Source organism: Oncorhynchus mykiss, chromosome 5, assembly GCF_057628025.1.
Source record: "Oncorhynchus mykiss isolate SJ-2025 chromosome 5, ASM5762802v1, whole genome shotgun sequence".
NCBI classification, from domain to species: domain Eukaryota; kingdom Metazoa; phylum Chordata; class Actinopteri; order Salmoniformes; family Salmonidae; genus Oncorhynchus; species Oncorhynchus mykiss.
The window spans coordinates 50,897,791-50,920,742 of record NC_143026.1 but is presented as its reverse complement, the minus strand read 5'-3'; the positions used below and the strand labels follow the sequence as shown (position 1 = coordinate 50,920,742).

General features: G+C 42.8%; 1 long non-coding RNA gene across 1 annotated transcript; it reads right to left on the bottom strand.

The window, feature by feature from the left end:
* Nucleotides 1–427: 427 nt before the first annotated feature.
* LOC149983501 (uncharacterized) lies at nucleotides 428–21,198 on the bottom strand. The gene is made up of 2 exons (XR_016496119.1): nucleotides 20,908–21,198; nucleotides 428–825 (listed from the first exon to the last, which is right to left on the bottom strand). It is a non-coding gene; the product is annotated as an uncharacterized LOC149983501 (long non-coding RNA).
* Between the last annotated feature and the right edge of the window lie 1,754 nt (nucleotides 21,199–22,952).

Below are 22,952 nucleotides of genomic sequence, written 5' to 3'. Positions count from 1 at the left end.
TAGGATCAAATGTCAGGAAGTGTGAAAAACTGAATTTAAATGTATTTGGCTAAGGTGTATGTTAAGAATACATTCTTATTTACAATGACGGCCTAGGAACAGTGGTTTAACTGCCTTATTCAGTGGCAGAACGACAGATTTTTACCTTGTTATCTAGGGGATTCAATCTAGCAACCTTTCAGTTACTGGCCCAGCGCTCTAACCACTAGGCTACTTGCTGCCCCATTAAGACCAAGTCTGCATCTCTCACATAGATAGGCAGACCATTCCATAAAAAATGAGCTCTATAGGAGAAAGCCCTGCCTCCAGCTGTTTGCTAAGAAATTCTATGTACAATAAGGAGGTCTGCATTTTGTGACCGTAGCATATGGGTAGGTATGCATGGCAGGACCAAATCGGAAAGATAGGTAGGAGCGAGCCCATGTAATCAAATCAAATCAAATCGAATTTATTTATATAGCCCTTCGTACATCAGCTGATATCTCAAAGTGCTGTACAGAAACCCAGCCTAAAACCCCAAACAGCAAGCAATGCTGGTGTAAAAGCACGGTGGCTAGGGAAAACTCCCTAGAAAGGCCAAAACCTAGGAAGAAACCTAGAGAGGAACCAGGCTATGTGGGGTGGCCAATCCTCTTATGGCTGTGCCGGGTGGAGATTATAACAGAACATGGCCAAGATGTTCAAATGTTCATAAATTACCAGCATGGTCCAATAATAATAAGGCAGAACAGTTGAAACTGGAGCAGCAGCACGGCCAGGTGGACTGGGGACAGCAAGGAGTCATCATGTCAGGTAGTCCTGAGGCATGGTCCAAGGGCTCAGGTCCTCCGAGAGAGAGAAAGAAAGAGAGAAAGAGAGAATTAGAGAGAGCACAGTTAAATTCACACAGGACACCGAATAGGACAGGAGAAGTACTCCAGATATAACAAACTGACCCTAGCCCCCCGACACATAAACTACTGCAGCATAAATACTGGAGGCTGAGACAGGAGGTGTCAGGAGACACTGTGGCCCCATCCGAGGACACCCCCGGACATGGCCAAACAGTAATGCTTTGTAGGTTAGCAGTAAAACCTTGAAATCAGCCCTTGCCTTAACAGGAAGCCAGTGTAGAGAGCCTAGCGCTTTAGTAATATGATACAAATATTTGGGTTCTAGTCAAGATTCTAGCAGCCATGTTTAGCACTAACTGAAATTATTTAGGGCTTTATCCGAGTGGCCGGAAAGTAGAGCATTGCAGTAGTCTAACCTGGAAGTGACAAAAGCATGGATACATTTTTCTGTATCATTTTTGGACAGAAAGGTTCTGATTTTTGCAATGTTACATAGATGGAAAAAAAGCTGTCCTCGATATAGTCTTGATATGTTCATCAAAAGAGAGATCAGTTTCCAGACTAATGCTGACCTACACAGTTTTATTTGAGACGACTGTACAACCATCAACATTAATTGTCAGATTCAACAGAAGATCTTTTTGTTTCTTGGCACCTAGAACAAGCATCTCTGTTTTTGTCACGAATCCCGCCGAAGATGGTGCCTCTTCCTGTTCGGGTGGCGCTCGGCGATCGTCGTCGCCGGCCTCCTGGCTGCCACCGATCCCCTTTTCTGTTTCATTTAGTTGTGTCTGATTAGTTGCACCTGTTTTGTGTTTTGGTTTTGATTGTGGGCTATTTTAACCCAGTAGGTTTTTCTGTTTATAGTGTGTGATTATTTTGTGGTATTTATTTTTCTGGTCAGTTGCGTCCTGTTGTTTGGACTGGGTTTTTACGCACCCTTGTGTGTGTGGCGTGACCGTCTCTCTGGGTTTTGTAAAATAAAAATCCACATCTTGTGAACTACCCTGCTCTCTGCGCCTGACTTCTCCACCCACTACTCATAGAAGCCGTGACAGTTTTGTCGAAGTTTAAAGGTAGAACATTTGCCGCCATCCACTTCCTTATGTCTGAAACACAGGCTTCCAAGGAGGACAATTTTGGGGCTTCACCATGTTTCATCGCATTATACAGCTGTGTGTCAGCCGCATAGCAGTGAAAGTTAACATTATGTTTCCGAATGACATCACCAAGAGGTGAAAACAATCGTGGTCCTAAAACGGAGCCTTGAGGAACACCGAAATTTACAATTGATTTGTCAGAGGGCAAACCATCCACAGAGACAAAGATCTAAACCAGGCCAGAACTTGTCCGTGTAGACCAATTTGGGTTTCCAATCTCTCCAAAAGAATGTGGTGATCGATGGTATCAAAAGCAGCACTAAGGTCTAGGAGCACGAGAACAGATGCAGAGCCTCGGTCTGACGCCATTAACATTTCATTTACCACCTTCACAAGTGCAGTCTCAGCGCTATGATGGGGTCTTAAACCAGACTGAAGCAGATTTTTGTAAAATTTTGAGAGGAATGGGAGATTCAAAATAGGCCGATTGTTCTTTATATTTTCTGGGTCAAGGTTTGGCTTTTTTAAGAGAGGCTTTATTACTGCCACTTTTAGTGAGTTTGGTACACACCCGGTGGATAGAGAGCCGTTTATTATGTTCAACATAGGATGGCCAAGGAAGCAGCTCTTTCAGTAATTTAGTTGGAAAAGGGTCCAGTATGCAGCTTGAAGGTTTAGAGGCCATGATTATTTTCATCAATGTGTCAAGAGATATAGTACTAAAAAACATGAGTGTCTCCCTTGATCCTAGGTCCTTGCAGAGGTCATTCAACTAAGGTAGATAAACAAACACATATCATAGTCATAGTGAAGGTATGTACTTGCAAGTTTACAAAATACGTTATAAAAGTTTTTTAAATAAATGCAATACTTTGCAAAAGTATACTGAACGTTAACGTGTAAAGTGTTTCATGAGCTGAAATAAAAGATCTCAGACGTGCCATTATTTAACTTATTATTAACTTCTGACTTCAACTGTAGGTGCGTGTGTGCTCATGCTTGTGGGTATGTCCATGTGTGAGGTGTCGCTCTCTCACTCTTGGTAGCATTTCTCAATAACCAGGTGGAAATGATCATGCTTCTTTGCATTTTGAGGAGTGTAAAAACAGAAAATAATCATTCCCCTTATCCTTGTTAATGGTCTTGTATTCATCCACTCGCCTGAGCCATTTAATCTACTTAAGAACAGGCAGACACACAGAAACCTATTTGGAAGGACACACTGAGCAGCCTCGGCAGTGGACCTTCTAACCCCTATTGTATCATACTGATCAACATGACAGGTATAATCAGAAATTAGCACTATTTCAATTACTTTTAAGTATTTTGTCATTAATATTTTACTGGCCTGAACAATCCAATGCATTTTGTAACAAGAAAATGTTGAAACCTCTCATTTTTTAAAATGTTGTGTGTAGAATACAACAATATTTTACCATTTAAAAAATAATAATTCTAGCGGTTCACAATTTAGCTAAGCAAGCTGATCATTATTCTAATGAGTTCAGCCCCCGAAAATTTTACATAAACTTTTAAATTTTGCTCATTTAGCAGACACTCTTATTCAGAGAGACTTACAGATATTACATTCAAATAAGGTAGATGAACAACCACATATTACAAATAAAAAACGCTTTGGTTATCGTTATTGAAAATATTGTTTTAGTGAAGGCATAAGTACTTGCATATTTACATTGAAAACATAAAATAATTGTATTTTGATTAAACACAATATTTTGCGAAAGTATTTAGTGTTTTATTTTGATACAGTTAAAAAAGGCTCTGAAAACCAATGTAACAAGATAGCATATGTGACCCACCACCTGGATTTGGTCCTATGTAGCAAAATTGTGGTTTTTACATTGGATAAAAGTGGAGACTTAAGATATAGAAAGTGATATATCATACACTGCAGCTGAGGAACATTGAGAAAGTAGATCTTCTTTCAAAGTTGATAAACTTGTAACCACACTTTTTAGAAAATGGCCTGTGAATGTTTTGATACACCTGCTTGAGAGCTCTTCTTTGTCTACACCCATTCAGCATCGTTCACACCATCTTAAGACATAGCCCCACACATCTCTTTAAGGATTCACATGTGATGCCATGTGCCAAACAGAGTGAGTAGTGTAGTAAACAACCAAAAGATTTCAAGACTAAAAGTGGTAAAAGTACTAGCCTACAATTAAGAAAATCTCCAGATAAAAATACACTTTATCTAGTCCTTGGCCTATATCCTAATCTGGCTTTGGTGCAGGTCATGTTGTTCTTTACATTACCATCTCTGGTAAACACACACTATATCAAATAAAGTCTAAGTTTATTTGTCACATGCACAGGATACAGAAGGTGTAAACAGTACAGTGAAATGGTTACTTGCATATTTGCAAAGTAGCAATATCAAAGACAGAAAGTGTTGAGATAGCTAGCTAAACAATGAACCGGAATAATCCCAACTCATACTACTACCAATATAAACTGATTGTCATAGCTGTAGTATGGCTCTGCAGGTACCTAACTAGGTTCAATGTTAACTAGATAGCTAAAATTAGGCTATAACTAGCAATGCAAATGGATTTCTGCATCAAATAGAATTCCTACACATAACGTTAGTTAGCGAGCCAGCAAGCTAACGTTCAAAAGCTACCTAACATTATGCTTTAACTTGCAATGAAAATGACTTTGACAAAATGTTAACTCTGTTTTGCATGTAGCTACATCTTGTTTGGCCAGCGTTGTGTCAAGTCACTCCGGTTCATACTGACCGTGGTGTGTGCAGAAAGTAGCCCATCACAACTTTTTCCAACTGATCTGTCGATAAATCCAGTGTGGTTGAGAAAAGTAGCAAAACGTTTGTATTTCTTGATGGCTAAGGTTATAACTTTCATGAACGCCGCGGTAGAAAGGCTTATCAACACATACCGTTGTAGACAGAACCGTGATACATGTTAGACCAATCCAAACTCATCTCCCAGTATGTCCAGCCCATCCATTTTCTCAGCCAATCATGGCTAGCGGAAAGGTTCCTGCCTTTTTCCGTGGTTAAACCAATTAGGCTTGTGATTTTAAAATGTTATTCATATTTACAGACAGAAGAGAAGTTTCATATTAAGGCACATGAAAGTTCACATGTTCCAGAAGACATTTCTGCCAAAAAACGCATTTTGATAAAAAATAATAAACATATTTAACATATGCCTAGCTTCCTGCAACGGATCACATATTTGCCCATTTTAGGGTATAATCCATAGGCAACTGATGAGCTGCCATTTTAAAGTTTCTCTCTCTCCCATGCATACTCCTACATACAGTGGGGCAAAAAAGTTCTCCCATTTAAAAAGATGAGAGAGGCCTGTCATTTTCATCATGGGTACACTTCAACTATGACAGACAAAATGAAAAAATGTATTTGCAAATTATGGTGGAAAATACGTATTTGGTCACCTACAAACAAGCAAGATTTCTGGCTCTCACAGACCTGTAACTTCTTCTTTAAGAGGCTCCTCTCCTCCACTCGTTACCTGTATTAATGGCACCTGTTTGAACTTGTTATCAGTATAAAAGACACCTGTCCACAACCTCAAACAGTCACACTCCAAACTCCACTATGGCCAAGACCAAAGAGCTGTCAAAGGACACCAGAAACAAAATTGTAGACCTGCACCAGGCTGGGAAGACTGAATCTGCAATAGGTAAGCAGCTTGGTTTGAAGAAATCAACTGTGGTAGCAATTATTAGGAAATGGAAGACATACAAGATCACTGATAATCTCCCTCGATCTGGGGCTCCACGCAAGATCTCACCCCGTAGGGTCAAAATGATCACAAGAACGGTGAGCAAAAATCCCAGAACCACATGGGGGGACCTAGTGAATGACCTGCAGAGAGCTGGGACCAAAGTAACAAAGTCTACCATCAGTAACACACTACGCCGCCAGGGACTCAAATCCTGCAGTGCCAGACGTGTCCCCCTGCTTAAGCCAGTACATGTCCAGGCCCATCTGAAGTTTGCTAGAGAGCATTTGAATGATCCAGAAGAAGATTGGGAGAATGTCATATGGTCAGATGAAACCAAAATATAACTTTTTGGTAAAAACTCAACTCGTCGTGTTTGGAGGACAAAGAATGCTGTGTTGCATCCAAAGAACACCATACCTACTGTGAAGCATGGGGGTGGAAACGTCTGTGGCTGTTTTTCTGCAAACGGACCAGGATGACTGATCCGTGTAAAGAAAATAATGAATGGGGCCATGTATCGTGAGATTTTGAGTGAAAACCTCTTTCCATCAGCAAGGGCATTGAAGATGAAACGTGGCTGGGTCTTTCAGCATGACAATGATCCCAAACACACCGCCCGGGCAACGAAGGAGTTGCTTCGTGAGAAGCATTTCAAGGTCCTGGAGTGGCCTAGCCAGTCTCCAGATCTCAACCCCATAGAAAATCTTTGGAGGGAGTTGAAAGTCCGTGTTGCCCAGCAACAGGCCCAAAACATCACTGCTCTAGAGGAGATCTGCATGGAGGAATGGGCCAAAATACCAGCAACAGTGTGTGAAAACCTTGTGAAGACTTACAGAAAACATTTGACCTCTGTCATTGCCAACAAAGGGTTTATAACAAAGTATTGAGATAAACTTTTGTTATTGACCAAATACTTATTTTCCACCATAATTTGCAAATAAATTCATTAAAAATCCTACAATGTGATTTTCTGGATTTTTTTCTTCTCATTTTGTCTGTCATAGTTGAAGTGTACCTATAATGAAAATTACAGGCCTCTCTCATCTTTTTAAGTGGGAAAACTTGCACAATTGGTGGCTGACTAAATACTTTTTTGCCCCACTGTACAGCTCCACAACACGATACATTTTTTTTAAAGCAGTGTCAGACAGGATTACCAACACAGACTGACCAGCTCAAATAGACAGAAACCTTCTAGGATCAGAAGCCTTGCAGGACCACTCCGAACTCCTCTCTCAGCATGTCCAGCCCACTCATTATCTCAGCCAATCATGGCCAGTGGGAAGGTTGCTGACTTTTTCTCTGGCTTAACCATCAAGGCTCGTAATTTAACAATTATATTCATATTTACAGATGGCATACACATTTGTTATTAAGGAACATGAAAGTTCACATGTTCCAGAAGGCATTTCTGCCCCAAAACGCATTTTGATAATATGTTTTTTTTTAAACAACGTTAAAATAGCTCTCCTGTGACATGCGAACAACAACTAGTTTCCTGAAATGGGTCACATTTGTGCACAAAATTTGAGAGAAATAAGCTTTTCATGTTAACCTTTAAGTCTTTATTGAAGACTGATCACTTCAGTAGGTCCTATGATTGAGTGTAGTCTGGATTGAGTGTAGCCAGGAGTGTGAAGGTGAACGGGAAGGCACAGGAGCAATGAACCGCCCATGCTGTCTTTGCTTGGCTGGTTCCTCTCTCTCCACTGGGATTCTCTGCCTCTAACCCTATTACAGGGGCTGAGTCACTGGCTTACTCGTGCTCTTCCATGCCGTCCCTAGGAGAGGTGCATGACTTGAGTGGGTTGAGTCACTGACGTGATGTTCTTGTTTGCGTACCCCCCTTTGGTTGTGCCGTGGGAGAGATCTTCGTGGGTGGAGTTATATCCTGCCTGTTTGGCCCTGTCCGGGGGTATCGTCGGACGGGGCCACAGTGCCTCCCGACTCCTCCTGTCTCAGCCTACAGTATTTATGCTGCAGAAGTTTAAGTGCTGGTGGGCTAGCGTCAGTCTGTTATGTCTGGAGTATTTCTCCTGTCTTATCCAGTGTCCTGTGTGAATTTAAGTATGCGCTCTCCAATTCTCTCTCTTTCTTTTGTTCTTTCTCTCTCTCAGAGGACCTGAACCCTAGGACCATGCCTCAGGACTACCTGGCCTTATGACTCCTTGCTGTCCCCTGTTCTGCCTTCAGCTATAGAACCCTGACCTTTTCCCCGGACGTGTTACCTGTCCCAGACCTGCTGTTTTCAACTCTCTAGAGACAGCATGAGCGGTAGAATGATTGGCTATGAAAAGCCAACTGACATTTACTCCTGAGGTGCTGACCTGTTGCACCCTCGACAACCACTGTGATTGTTATTATTTGACCTGCTGGTCATCTATGAACATTTGAACATCATGGCCATGTTCTGTTATAATCTCCACCCGGCACAGCCAGAAGAGGACTGGCCACCCCTCATAGCCTGGTTCCTCTCTAGGTTTCTTCCTAGGTTCTGGCCTTTCTAGGGAGTTTTTCTTAGCCACCATGCTTCTACTCCTGCATTGCTTGCTGTTTTGGGTTTTAGGCTGGGTTTCTTTACAGGACTTTGTGACATCAGTTGATGTACGAAGGGCTTTAGAAATACATTTGATTGAATTTGTTTGACTGTAAGTGGGCAAAATTAGCAATATGTAAAGGTTGCAAAGCACAATGGGTTAGACAGCATTACTATTGGCCTTGTTTTGGGTTCGGGGCTTATAAGAATAATTTCCCTAACCCTAACCCTAACCCTAACCCAAATAATAACCCTAAACCTAACCCTAACCCAAAACAAGGCCAATAGTAATGCTGTCTAACTGCGAGTCTCGTGAGTGAAAACATCCGAAGCTCAAAGGTAAACAATTTAATTGTATTGCTTTTCTGATTTTCGTGACCAAGCTTCCTGCTGCTAGCTGGACATCGATAAACTTACACAAACGCGTGTCTTGCTTTGGCTGTAAAGCATAATTTCAAAATCGGAGATGACAGGGTGATTAACAAAAGGCTAAGCTGTGTTTCACTATATTTCACTATATTTCACTTGTGATTTCATGAATATGAATATTTTCTAGTAATATTTTTTGACCCGTTGCGCTATGCTAATTAGTGTAGTTGATGACAATTCTCCCGGATCCGGGATAGGTAGTTCTTAACACTGGAGTGATAATGAGCAGATGATGATGTGCAAGTAAAGATACTGGTGTGCAAAAGAGCAGAAAAGTAAATAAAATAAAAACGGTATGGGGATGAGGTAGGTAGATTGGGTGGGCTATTTACAGATGGACTATGTACAGCTGCAGCGATCGGTTAGCTGCTCAGATAGTTGATGTTTAAAGTTGGTGAGGGAAATAAAAGTCTCCAACTTCAGCGATTTTTGCAATTCGTTCCAGTCACTGGCAGCAGAGAACTGGAAGGAAAGGCGGCCAAATGAGGTGTTGGCTTTGGATCAGTGAGATATACCTGCTGGAACGTGTGCTACGGGTGGGTGTTACTATTGTGACCAGTGAACGGAGGCGGAGCTTTACTTAACATAGACTTATATGGAGCCAGTGGGCCTGGCGACGAATATGTAGCGAGGGCCAGCCGACTAGAGCATACAGGTCGCAGTGGTGGGTGGTAACAAAATGGATGGCACTGTGATAAACTGCATCCAGTTTGCTGAGTAGAGTATTGGAAGCTATTTTGTAGATGACATCGCCGAATTCGAGGATCGGTAGGATAGTCAGTTTTACTAGGGTAAGTTTGTCGGCGTGAGTGAAGGATGCTTTGATTTGATTATGGATTGGGAGATGAATAAGCATGTTCATGGCAAGTCTTGTATTGCATTATAACTGCCTCATAATGTATTATACCTGCAGGTTATTATACCTTTAAAGAAAGTGTTGCCCTCTTACCTACTAAAGGGTTGTTGTCATACTGTAGCAGAATGGCAGCTGTAATCCGTTATTGTGGGGTGGTTTTGTAAATCATTTAATATGTCATTAAAGCAACACTGGTACACTGGTACCTGAAACCTGATGGTACAGACATGGTCACAGCTTCCACCTTCCTACGTGATTGACATTGTTCTATATTAAACCTATTTTAACATTGTTAGAACTTTAATGTGCTTCCTTGTTTAAAAAAAAGAAACAATTGGCACACACATGCGTTATCATCATGATAGCAGCAGTTGAAATAGTCTGAATCTCAATTGGATTCTGTTTTGTTTGGTAGCGTTTCATTTCCAGATGTGGTATAGCCCTGAATATGCCCCAAAAAGCTGAATATGTAAAAATATGCATGTATTTCACCTTATATAAATGTATACTTAAGCAAAATAAAACTTACTCTCTTTGATATCCAAATGCTGTTACTTCACTTGGAAGAATTCAGAAAATCTGAATGCTGGTGTTTTGCCTTTCTGGAGAGAAGTGGAGGCTTGTACAACAAAACAGGTTCATTTGGATAATAAAGAAAGCCGCCAACACATTGACAAGAAAGTGAAGGAGAAAGGAGGGGAAAAATCCCTGTGAATTAATGATCGATGAGGTGGCTTTCTTTGACTTCAAAGACCTGGAGTGTCAATTTCAAGGCCCTGCTTTGGCCCCTTTTCCCCACTGTGGTCCCTCAGTTGTTGGTTGAAGCATGCGACCTGATTCGGTCGTTACTGGGAGTCTACCCCTGCTGTTGCCACCGAAAAACTCCAAACAACCTCTCAATGGCCATTTATCCCCCCCCCCCCCCCATTCTCTGGATTTTAACCCTTGTCCTTCCTTTTTGGCTTTGTTTTTTTATTAGTCCTTGCTCCTTGTTCTACTCGTTCCCAGTGGTCCCCGGGAAAATAAGTGTTGATTTTCTTTCTTCCCTATTTTGTGACAGTGTAAGCTGTTAGTGTCTTAACAACCGTTCCACAGGTGCATGTTCATTAATTGTTCTGTTCAATGAGCTCCGTTCATTGAACAAGCATGCAAACCAATGTTTAACTTTTTATGGCTGCAGGGGCAGTATTGAGTAGCTTGGATGAAAAGGTGCCCACTGTAAATGGCCAGCTCCTCAGTCTCAGTTGCTAATATATGCATACTATTATTATTATTGGATAGAAAACACTCTGAAGTTTCTAAAACTGTTTGAATTATGTCTGTGAGTATAACAGAACTCATATTGCAGGCCAAAACCTGAGAAATTCCACTTCCTGTTTTTTTTTCTGGGAGTGGCAGATTTTCAACCAAACTCTCATTGAAATTACAGTGAGATATGGGTGAGTTTTCACTTCCTACGCCTTCCACTAGATGTCAATAGTCAATAGAACTTTGTCTGATGACTCTAATGTGAAGGGGGGTCGAATGAGACAGGAAATAGTCATCACTGCCATGAGTTGACTATGCTTTCACTATGCACGTTCACAGGGGAAGGACCTGCGTTCCACCGGTCATCTGAAGTCATTCTAATTCTCCGGTTGGAACGTTATTCAAGATATATGTAAACAACATTCTAAAGATTGATTCAGTACATCGTTTGACATGTTTCTACTGACTGTTACGGAACTTTTGGACATTTCGTCACGTTATAGTGGACGCGCTTTGTGACTTTGGAATTGTTTACCAAACGCTGGTTTCTGTTGACTCCAACATGGCGGCTAATTTGGCTTCTGTTCTGAGCTCCGTCTCAGATTATTGCATGGCTGACTTTTTCCGTAAACTTTTTTTGAAATCTGCATTAAGGAAAGGTATAGCTATAATTCCATGTGTATAACTTGTATTATCATCTACATTTATGATGAGTATTTCTGTTGAAACGATGTGGCTATGCAAAATCACTTGATGTTTTTGGAACTAGTGAATCTAATAAACCAATGTAAACTCAGATTTTTTGATATATGAACTTTATCAAACAAAACATGCATGTATTGTGTAACATGAAGTCCTATGAATGTCATCTGATGAAGATAATTCAAGGTTAGTGATTCATTTTATCTCTATTTCTGCTTTTTGTGAATGCTATATTTCGCTGGAAAATGGCTGTGCTTATTGTGGTTTGGTGGAGACCTAACATAATCGTTTGTAGTGCTTTTGCTGAAAAGCATATTTGAAATCGAACACTTTGGTGGGATTAACAACGAGAATGGCTTTAAAATGGCATGAGACACATGTATGTTTGAGGAATGTTAATTATGAGATTTTTGATGTTTTGAAAATGGCGCCCTACACTTTGACTGGCTGTTGTCAAATCGCTCCCGTTAACGGGATTGCAGCCATAAGAAGTTAAACCCTTTACAATGAGGATCTGTGAAGTTATTTGGATTTTTACGAATTATCTTTGAAAGACAGGGTCCTGAAAAAGGGATGTTTCTTTTTTTGCTGAGTTTATAATTATTTCCCAGCATGCAGTGAGATTTTCAGTTATTTGATTTTGTGCTGTAATATTTTTTTCTAAGAGTGTAGGCCTGTGAAAAGGTACAGGGAAGTGCCCCCATCTGTCAGCTAATATCTTTATTTGACCGCTGAGCATTTAAAATCATACAAACACAACTTAGTCTTGATTAATCATATTTGCTAAAGCACTGTTTTCTCACTCCTTATTTGGATATTTATGAAGTTAAATGGGGTTGTTTTGACTGTAAAGGCATTTGGCTTGGACAGCTTCATAAATATGTATTGTAAAGGACCTCTCTACACCTCTCCACACAAACTTGGACCTCTCTACACAAAATATGTTTATGTGTAGGAGAGGTTCAATGAGAGTGAAAAATACCCTTTCCAAATGTTGGTAGAAGAAGAGGAAGATGCCTGCATAAAATATTCCCATCGTTTGACCAATGTTCCTGGAAACATGCCTCTACAAGAGTTACATGAAGAAAACCAAATTGGCACCAACTTCAATTGAGTAACCAGAAGCCGCTATGTTGGCACATTTACCTCCAGGTGAATATGATGATGAATAATAACTTCCCTGACTGGGGAATTTGGGGTGGCAGTGACGTGTTGTGGCAGGTGCTAGGCCTGTTTACCAGATTGGTTGGCAGTTCGCTGATACCTCAGGAATGCCCAGACCTCACCACACCTGACAGACTGGGAGCAGTTGTTGGAGTAATCAATTTCAAATACAAACTGCTTTGTATTAGATCCCTCCTGTTCCTATGGTACCTCCCCACCTGTCTATTTCCCAGCAACCCCCAGCAGACAGACAGGATCGCCAGGAAGGCAGTTGACACCAGGCTTTAATTACATTTTTTATCATCCACACGCCTCTTCAAATCAGATTGTATTTGTCACATGTGCCGAATATAACAGGTGTGCAAGCCTTTACCCAACAATGCAGTTTTAAGGAAATTCCCCCCGAAAAAGTAAAAGCTAAGAATAACAAATAATTAAAAAGCAGCAGTAAATAACAATAGCGGGGCTATAAACAGGGGGTACCGGTAAAGAGTCAATGTGTCAATGTGCGGGGGAACCGGTGTCGAGGTAATTGTGATAATTATGTACATGTAGGTAGGGGGCAACGCAAATAGTCTGGGTAGCCATTTGATTAGCTGTTCAGGAGTCTTATGGCTTGGGGGTAGAAGCTATTCAGAAGCCTCTTTGACCTAAACTTGGCGCTCTGGTACCACTTGCTGTGCAGAAGCAGAGAGAACAGTCTATGACTAGGGTGGCTAGGGTGACATTTTTTAGGGCCTTTCTCTGACACCGCCTGGTATAGAGGTCCTGGATGGCAAGAAGCTTGGCCCCAGTGATGTACTGGGCCGTACGCACTACCCTCTGTAGTGCCTTGCGGTCGGAGGCCGAGCAGCTGCCATACCAGGCAGTGATGCAACCCGTCAGGATGCTCTCAATGGTACAGTTGTAAAACCTTTTGAGGATCTGAGGACCCATGCCAAATCTTTTCAGTCTCCTGAGGGGAAATAGGTTTTGGCCTGCCTTCTTCACAACTGTCTTGGTGTGTTTGGACCATGTTAGTTTGTTGGTGATGTGGACGCCAAGGAACTTGAAGCTCTCAACCTGCTCCACTACAGCCCTGTTGATGAGAATGGTGGCGCACTCATTTTCCTGTAGTCCACAATCATCTCCTTTGTCTTGATCACGTTGAGGGAGAGGTTGTTGTCCTTGCACCACACGGTCAGGTCTCTGACCTCCTCCTTATAGGCTGTCTAATTGTTGTCGGTGATCAGCCTACCACTGTTGTCATCAGAAAACTAAATTATGGTGTTGGAGTCGTGCCTGGCTGTGCAGTCATGAGTAAACAGGGAGTACAGGAGGGAACTGAGCACGCACCCCTGAGGGGCCCTCATGTTGAGGATCAGCATTTCGGATGTGTTTTTTCCTACCCTTACCAACTGGGGGTGGTCCGTCAGGAAGTCCAGGATCCAGTTGCAGAGGGAGGTGTTTAGTCCCAGGGTCCTTAGCTTAGTGATGAAAATTGAGGGCACTATGGTGTTGGAACGCTGAGCTGTAGTCAATGAATAGCATTCTCACATAGGAGTTCCTTTTGTCCAGGTGGGAAAGGGCAGTGTGGAGTGCGATAGCGATTGCATCATCTGTGGTTCTGTTGGTGTGGTATGCAAATTGAAAGGGGTCAAGTGTTTCTCGGATAATGGTGTTGATGTGAGCCATGACCAGCCTTTCAAAGCATTTCATGGCTACAGACGGGAGTGCTACGGGTCAGTCGTCATTTAGGCAGGTTACCTTAGTGTTCTTGGGCACAGGGACAATGGTGGTCTGCTTGAAACAGACAGGGAGAGTTTGAAAATGTCAGTAAAGACACTTGCCAGTTGATCAGCTCATGCTCAGAGTACCCGTCCTGGTAATCCATCTGGCCCAGCGGAACATCATTTTTAAAGGTCTTACTCACATCGGCTCTGGAGAGCTTGATCACACAGTTGTCCGGAACAGCTGATGCTCTCATGCATGTTTCAGTGTTACTTGCCTCAAAGCGAGCATAGAAGTTATTTAGCTCGTCTGGTATGCTCGTGTTCAGAAATTCAGAAATAGAGATAAAATGAATCCCTTATTTCAACCGGACAATAACGTTGCCAACATAAAAGGTAAACAAGAAATGCACTCTCTCAGGATTGTGCATGAAAAAGCTCTGTGCATTCAGACTGGTCTTCCTCATTTTTAAGAATACAAGCCTGAAACAATTTCTAAAGACTGTTGACATCTAGTGGAAGGCATAGGAACTGCAAATTGAGTCCTAAGTCAATGGATACTGTAATGGCATTGAATAGAAAACTACCAAACCCCCCAAAAAATACTTCCTGAATGGATTTTTCTCAGGTTTTCGCCTGCCAAATCAATCCTGTTATACTCACAGACACTATTTTAACAGTTTTGGAAACTTTAGAGTGTTTTCTATCAAAATCTATCTATATGCATATCATATCTTCTGGGCCCGAGTAGGCCATTTAATTTGGGCTTGATTTTCATCCAAAATTCTGAATGCTACCCTAGAGGAGTTAAAGTCACCGGCCACTCGGAGCGCAGGCTCTGGATGAGCATTTTCCTGTTTTCTTATGGCGGAATACAGCTCATTGAGTACGGTTTCAATGCCAGCCTCGGTCTGTGGTGGTACGTAGACAGCTACGAAAAACGGAAACTTTCTAGGTAGATAGCATGGTCTACAGCTTAACATGAGATACTCTACCTCAGGCGAGTAAAACTTTGAGACTTCCTCAGATATCGTGCACCAGCTATTGTTTACACTTTTGCATAGGCCCCTGCCCCATGTCTTACCAGAGGCTGCTGTTCTGTCCTGCCGATAGAGTGTATAACCTGCCAGCTGTATGTTCCTAATGTCGTCATTCAGCCACGACTCGGTGAAACATAAGATGTTACAGTTTTAATGTCCTGTTGGTAGGATATACGTGCTTTCAGTTCGTCAAATTTATTTTCCAGCAATTTAACGTTAGCTGGCAGAACAGAAGGCAAGGGCAGATTATCCACTCGCCGCCTGATCCTCACAATGCTTCCTGATCTCTTTCCGCAAAACCTACATTTCCTTTTCCAGCGAATATACAGGGATCTGGGCCTGGTCGGGTGTCTGTAGTATATCTCCGCATCCAACTTATTGAAGAACTCCTCATCCAATTTGAGGTGAGTAATCCCAGTTCTATTGTTCAGAAGCTCTTTTCAGTCATAAGAGATGGCGGTAGCAGCAACATTATGTTCAAAACAAGTTACGGCCAATGCGAAAAAACAAACAAAATAGCAAGGTTGGTTAAGAGCCAATAAGATGGCAGCCCTCCCCTCCGGTGCCATCTTGACATGCACCACAACTAAAGTGCCTGCTCACTGTTTCTCTCACAGCAATGTGATATTGTGGGGAATGTAAGGCTCCATTGCATTTCATTGCATTCTTTAAGCTCTTTACCCTTACCCATCCCATGACTTGTAGTAGGGCGCCTGTTCACGTAAGTTGAAAACTTTTGAACGCTCACATCCTGTGAAATATTTGCTTAAAGCAACTTCTGGTTACTCACCTGAGAACATTGTCAGTAAAGATTGCTGCTGAGTGATTCAACAATTCCTCCACCCCCGAATGCAATGTAATGGGCCTCTGGCATCACTTCAAAGAACTGATTCCAGAGAGGACAATGAAACATATTAACATACTATCAAACATACTATCCTGGTGTAAATAAAGGAATAGACTGGATGACCACCATGCTTAATTACAAAACACATATGTTGCTAAACTGTGTAACACACCCAACACGAGGACAACGTAGGCTACATTCTGCAGTGGCTCTCTCTCTCTCTCTCTCTCTCTCTCTCTGTGTGTGTTTGTAAGGGGTGTGTTGGGGCCAATTTCACCTCTCTCAACCCCTTCGACAAGTGTGGTAGCTGCAAATTTGCCTTTGTTTATTACGAATTATCAAATCAGGAAAGAGCTGAGTCGTTTTGGTAAGTTTGCTAGCGGTTTTCGTGTACTGTCGGCAGGTTTTCAGCCAGATGCCGTTAAGCATGTTGTTTCTGAATAACAATGAGCAACAGCTAAATGTGCATTTTAAAGTGAGGCATGGTGAGGGGCTCTATGCAGGGTTTGCCAGCACAATTAGTCTACGGTGTTTTGAGTGTGGGGATTTGGGGCTTTGCATGCCCACATACAGGCCGTAGACAAGGTGAGGGTACAAGCGCCAGTGGGGGAAATCGAAGTCAACGTGCAGGGGGTAATGAGATGCAGACAGCAGAGGCTGGGCCTAGTCATGCCAGGGATGGTGGTGTAGATGAGGCTGGGCCTAGTCATGCAAGAGATGGTGGTGTAGATGAGGCTGAGCCTAGTCAGCCTAGAGATGGTGGGGTAGCTAAGGCTGGGTCTAGTCAGGCTATGGATGGTGGTGTAGCAGAGGCTGGGTCTAGTCAGTCTGGAGATGGTGGGGTAGCGGAGGCTGGGCCTAGTCATACTATGGATGGTGGAGTAGTGGAGGCTGGGTCTAGTCAGGCTATGGATGGTGGTGTAGCGGAGGCTGGGTCTAGTCAGGCTAGAGATGGTGGGGTAGCTGTAATAATTTTCTCCTCAAAGGAGGTGTGTAGGGGTAGGCTGCTTGATGTAAAAGCAGAAATTAACAACATGGGTTTTGTCTTTATAAATGTGTATGCGCCTAACACAGGGAGAGAGATGGGGGTTCTATTTGGGAGTCTTAGACAGGAACTCTCACAGGTAGCGCTTGAGGAGACGCTGGAGGTCGGAGGGGACTGGAACTGTACAATGGATTTTACGAAAGACAGAAATGGGGAAGCGCCTCATTCAGTGTCAGTGGGGGTGTTAAGGAACATCATTAATCAGTTTGACCTATTGGATGTGTGGAGAACTAAACATCCCAACACAAGACAGTATACATGGGTGAAGTTTTTTTGGGGCTAGGGTAAGTGCACCCCGACTTGATCGGTTTTACATGTCTAGGAATCGGAGCAATAGGCTGTTGGGCGGTACCATTCTCCCGGTGGGGTTTTTGGATCATCACATAATCATGACTTGGCTGTCTATTTCACCAGGGCCCCGGCAGGCATCCTATTGGGAGTTCAATGTAAAACTCTTACAAGATGCCACTTTTTGCTCAGTTTTCCAGACCTTTTGGGAAAGGTGGGGGCAGCGAAGAGAGGAGTATGAGTCTCTGAGTCAATGGTAGGATGTGGGAAAAGTCAAAATTCTGCATTTCTGTCAACAGTACACATCTCTCTCATCCTCAGAGGCTAGGAGAGTATTGGGGGAACTAGAGCGTTTTATTAGTGAAATGGAGGTAGAGATGGTGGGGCAAGGCAATGTAGGCCTTCAGGCTAATTTAGCTGAATTACGTAGGGACCTGTCAGGAGAATTCTATACTCCTGTTCATTTACCAATTCAATTATGTTATCCTCAGTCTGTTATATCAGGATTTATAAGTTACTGATAGAAATGAAAACAGACAGAGGCCCAGTCTACCAAAGTTAAATGTTTATTCATGGAACGTTCTGACGTGTAGAGTACAAGACCTTCAATTTATAGTGACACACATACTTCCACACAAACCATCAAATCCGCCCGCCAATAGAGCTTAGGGGAGTACGTGAGAATAATGTCTTCCTACTCTCCCCTAAGATAGGGAGAGAACTGGGACTGGGAAGTTCTCAGTGTCCCAGCCAAGGTCGCCCCGAATCTGGCTCAGACAGACAGTCTGTTCTCAAAACACTAGACACATTGTTCCCAAAACGTAGATTCTGACTAAACCCACACACAGTATTATAATATAATCATCGAATGATTCTAACACTTACACACATGTATTATAATAATCTAATGATTCAAATCAATTTCATACAATCACATGGTTTCAGACCTATGGTTTCAGGACTGTAACATTCTAATAATGTATTAAAACACATTTCCTTATCAGGACCTGGGTAGTTTTTTCCAGATTAAAGCAAAGGGAGCACTTGTAAGAGCTAGGTTCTCCATGCTCAAGGAAATGAATGCTCCCAGCTCCTCCTCCTTTGGTTTGGAAAGACAGAGCGGTGAAGCCAAGGGTATGCATTGTCTACGGCTGTCTGATGGGCAGGTGACCTCTGTGGTGGGGGAGATGCGGGAGCAGACTGTGGAGTTTTATACTGAGTTGTATAGGGCAGAAGTGTGTGATCCTATGAATGCTCGGGTCTTGTTCGCATGACTCCCTAAGCTCTCTCTGGCACAGAGGGATGAAATGGACATTCCTCTGGTGTGCCATGAACTGGCAGAGGATGTAACCCGGTCATGCACTGGGGGTCGATGGACTCCCAGTGGAGTTTTATAAAAAATTCTGGGGAATAATTGGACAGGAGTTCTTTTGCGTGTTGTGTGAATGTGTCGGGGTTAGGAGAGTTGCCGATGAGCTACCGCCGGCGGCTCTGACTCTCAGACACAAAAAAGGGGACTTGTGTGAACATAAGAACTGGAGGCCTGGAGGCTATTTGCCAAGGTCCTCTCTAACAGACTGAAGTCCCATTTGGACTCGATAGTACATATTGTGTATCGGGACGCTCAATCACGGACAACTTGTTCTTAATCAGGGACATGTTGGACTTGTCGAGAGGTTCTAATGTGAACTTTGTACCGGTCTCTTTAGATCAAGAGAAGGCTTTTGATAGAGTGGACCATGAGTATCTGTTTAATTAGAGCTCTCTTGAATTTTTTCAACATTTTGTTAAAAATCGCGTATAGTATATGCATATGATTAGTATGTGTGGATAGAAAACACTCTGAAGTTTCTAAAACTGGTTAAATCATGTCTGTGACTATAACAGAATGTGAACAGCAGGCAAAATCCCAAGAAAAACCTGTTCACAAAAAAAAAAAAAGTATCCATCCGCCAGGCTCTGAATTGTCTATGGCAAGGGAAAATAGATAGCGGCCAGTTTACAGTTCGTACAGCTTCCACACGATGTCGCCAGTACTGGCAATTGGGTTGAAATTAATCCTTGGTGAAATGAGAAATAGACACTTCCTGTCATCCAGTACACAGGAGGAAGTTTATGGAAGAGAGAATATGGACCATGATTTCAAGAGTAGCTGCTATTGAATACAGATCGCCCCGTGATCAATTTGATCGATTATTAACGTTTACAAATACCTAAAGTTGGGTTACAAAAGTAGTTTGAAGTGTTTTGTCAAAGTTTATAGGCAACTTTTTTAATTTAAAAAAATGACGTTGCGTTTTGGAAAGCAGAAGAAGCTTGTCAAAGGTAATGCATGTTTTATGTTTTATTTCTGCGTTTTGTGTAGTGCCGGCTACGCTAATTAATTTGTTTACGTCCCCTTCAGGTATTTCGGGGGGTTACATGCTATCAGATAATAGCTTATCATGCTTTCGCCGAAAAGCATTTTAAAAATTTTACATGTTGGCTAGATTCACAACGAGTGTAGCTTTAATTCAGTACCCTGCATGTGTGTTTTAATGAAAGTTTGAGTTTTAGCGAGTACTATTAGCATTTGGCGCTACGCATTTCCATTTCCTGTTGGCTAGGTGAGACGCTGGCGTCTCGGTGGCTGTAAGAGGTTATTAACCTTTCTGATCTCCCCATCCCGGATCCGGGTTCGTGAATACAGACTCAAGCTCATTACCATAACGCAACGTTAACTATTCATGAAAATCGCAAATGAAATGAAATAAATATGCTAGCTCTCAAGCTTAGCCTTTTGTTAACAACACTGTCATCTCAGATTTTCAAAATATGCTTCTCAACCATTGCAAAACAAGCATTTGTGTAACAGTATTGATGGCTAACGTAGCATTTAGCATTAACATTCAGCTGGCAACATTTACACAAAAAAACAGAAAAGCATTCAAAAAAATCATTTACCTTTGAAGAACTTCAGATGTTTTCAACGAGGAGACTCTCAGATAGCAAATGTTCAGTTTTTCCTGAAAGATTATTTGTCTAGGACAAATCGCTCAGTTTTCTGCGTCACGTTTAGCTATGAAAAAAACCCTGTATCCAGGATTGTGTAAATCTATCAGCAAGCTCATTAGCATAACACAACGTTAACTATTTATGAAAATCGCAAATGAAATGAAATAAATATGCCATCTCTCAAGCTTAGCCTTTTGTAAACAACACTGTCATCTCAGATTTTCAAAATATGCTTCTCAACCATAGGAAAACAATAATTTGTGTAAAAGTAGCTAGCTAGAGTTAGCATTTCGCGTTAGCATTTAGCGTTAGCATTAGCGTTAGCATCCAGCACGCAACATTAACAAAAACATAAAAGCCTTCAAATAAAATCATTTACCTTTGAAGAACTTCTGATGTTTTCAATGAGGATACTCTCAGTTAGATAGCAGATGCTCAGTTTTTCCAAAAAGATTCCTTGTGTATTAGAAATAGCTCCGTTTTATACATCACATTTGGCCACCAAAAAAAATCCATAAATTCAGTCCTCAAAACGCAAACTTTTTTCCAAATTAACTCCATAATATCGACTGAAAACATGGCAAACGTTGTTTAGAATCAATCATCAAGGTGTTTTTCACATATCTCTTCATTGATACATCGTTCTTGGACACATGCTTTCTCCCCTGAATCAAATGGTAAAGTGGAAGCAGCTGGCAATTGCGCACCGAATTCGACGCAGGACACCAGGCGGACACTTGGGAAATGTAGTCTCTTATGGTCAATCTTCCAATGATATGCCTACAAATACGTCACAATGCTGCTAAGACCTTGGGCGAACGACAGAAAGTGTAGGCTCATTCGTTGCGCAATCACAGCCATATAAGGAGAGAATGGAAAACAGAGCTTCAGAAATTCTGCTAATTCCTGGGTGATGCATCATCTTGGTTTCGCCTGTAGAATGAGTTCTGGGGCACTTACAGACAAAATCTTTGCAGATTCTGAAACTTCAGAGTGTTTTCTTTCCAAAACTGTCAAGAATATGCATAGTCGAGCATCTTTTCGTGACAAAATATCGCGCTTAAAACGGGAACGTTTTTTATCCAAAAATGAAATAGCGCTCTAACAGGTTAATGTGATGTCTGTGTTTGGGTTTGGAAAGAGTTTTTTGACCTGTGTGAAGCTGTTGTATGCTGGGGCATCATGTATGGCCAAAGTGGGAGGGGGGCTCAGTAGGCCAGTCTGGGTGAGACGGGGCATTAGACAAGGATGCCCTCTATATGGGTAGTTATACACACTAGTCATTGAGCCTTTTTTGGGACTGCTACGCAGGAGACTGAAGGGAGTGTGCTGGACAGGCATGGATGTGGTGACAGGCATAGCAGTGTCAGCATATGCAGATGATGTTTCTGTGATGGTCAGGATATGCAGGCACTAGAGAATAGTCTGAAGGTGTACGAGGGAGCTTCTTCAGCTAAGGTGAAGTGGGGCAAGAGCAAAGCCCATTGGGGCTAGGGCCCCCCATGGGGGATAGGGCCCCTCCTCTGCTTCCAGGGGGTTTGCAGTGGGGTTGTGAAGGGCTTAAAGTGTTGGGGGTGTACCGGGGCTCGGGGAAGTGCGTCAGGAAGAACTGGAAGGGGCTGTCACAGGCAGTGGTGTCAAGACTGGCCAGGTGGAGGTGGCTCCTGTCCCAAGTGTCATATAGAGGGAGGGTGCTGATAATCGACAACCTGGTGGCATCTTCCCTGTGGCATAAACTGGCTGTCCTCAACCCCCCCGCCAGTCTGCTCGCAGACCTGCAACGCAAGCTGGTGGACATTTTCTGGTCGGGCCATCACTGGCTGAGGGCAGCAGTGTTGTACATGACCATCCACGAAGGAGGATAGGGCCTGGTGGAACTGGAGAGCAGGATGGCTGCTTCCGGCTAAAGGCGGTGCAGAGACTGCTGTACCATACTGATGTTGGCTGGAGGGAACCAGCATGCGCGCTGCTGAGGAGAGCTGGCGGATTAGGGTTGGACCGGCAGCTGTTCCTCATGAAGCTGGAGAGGCTGAGTACAGCAGGTCTCTCAGATTGTTACTCTGCAGTGCTGAGGGCCTGGCAGCTGCTAAGGCCCACACGAGAAGGGGGTGTGGAGCCTGGGCCGTGGGAGGAGCCTATCTTCAACAACCCAGCCATCCCTTTGAGATCGGTTCAGTCGGCCACCCTGCAGAGGCAACTGATGGCAGCGGGTTTACAAAGGCTGGGTGACCCGAGACTGCTGGGAGAGGAGGGGTGGAAAACCCCGGAAGTCTTGGCACAACAAACAGGAATAATGTCTCAGGCTGCTCGAGAGTTTCCTGGAGGAGGTCCAGGAGGCACTGTCCGAGCCTGTAAGGGGGGTATTTGAGCGGCCAAAGGGTGAGGGGCCACCAATGTTTCCGCCACTGAAGGTGACGGCAGAGA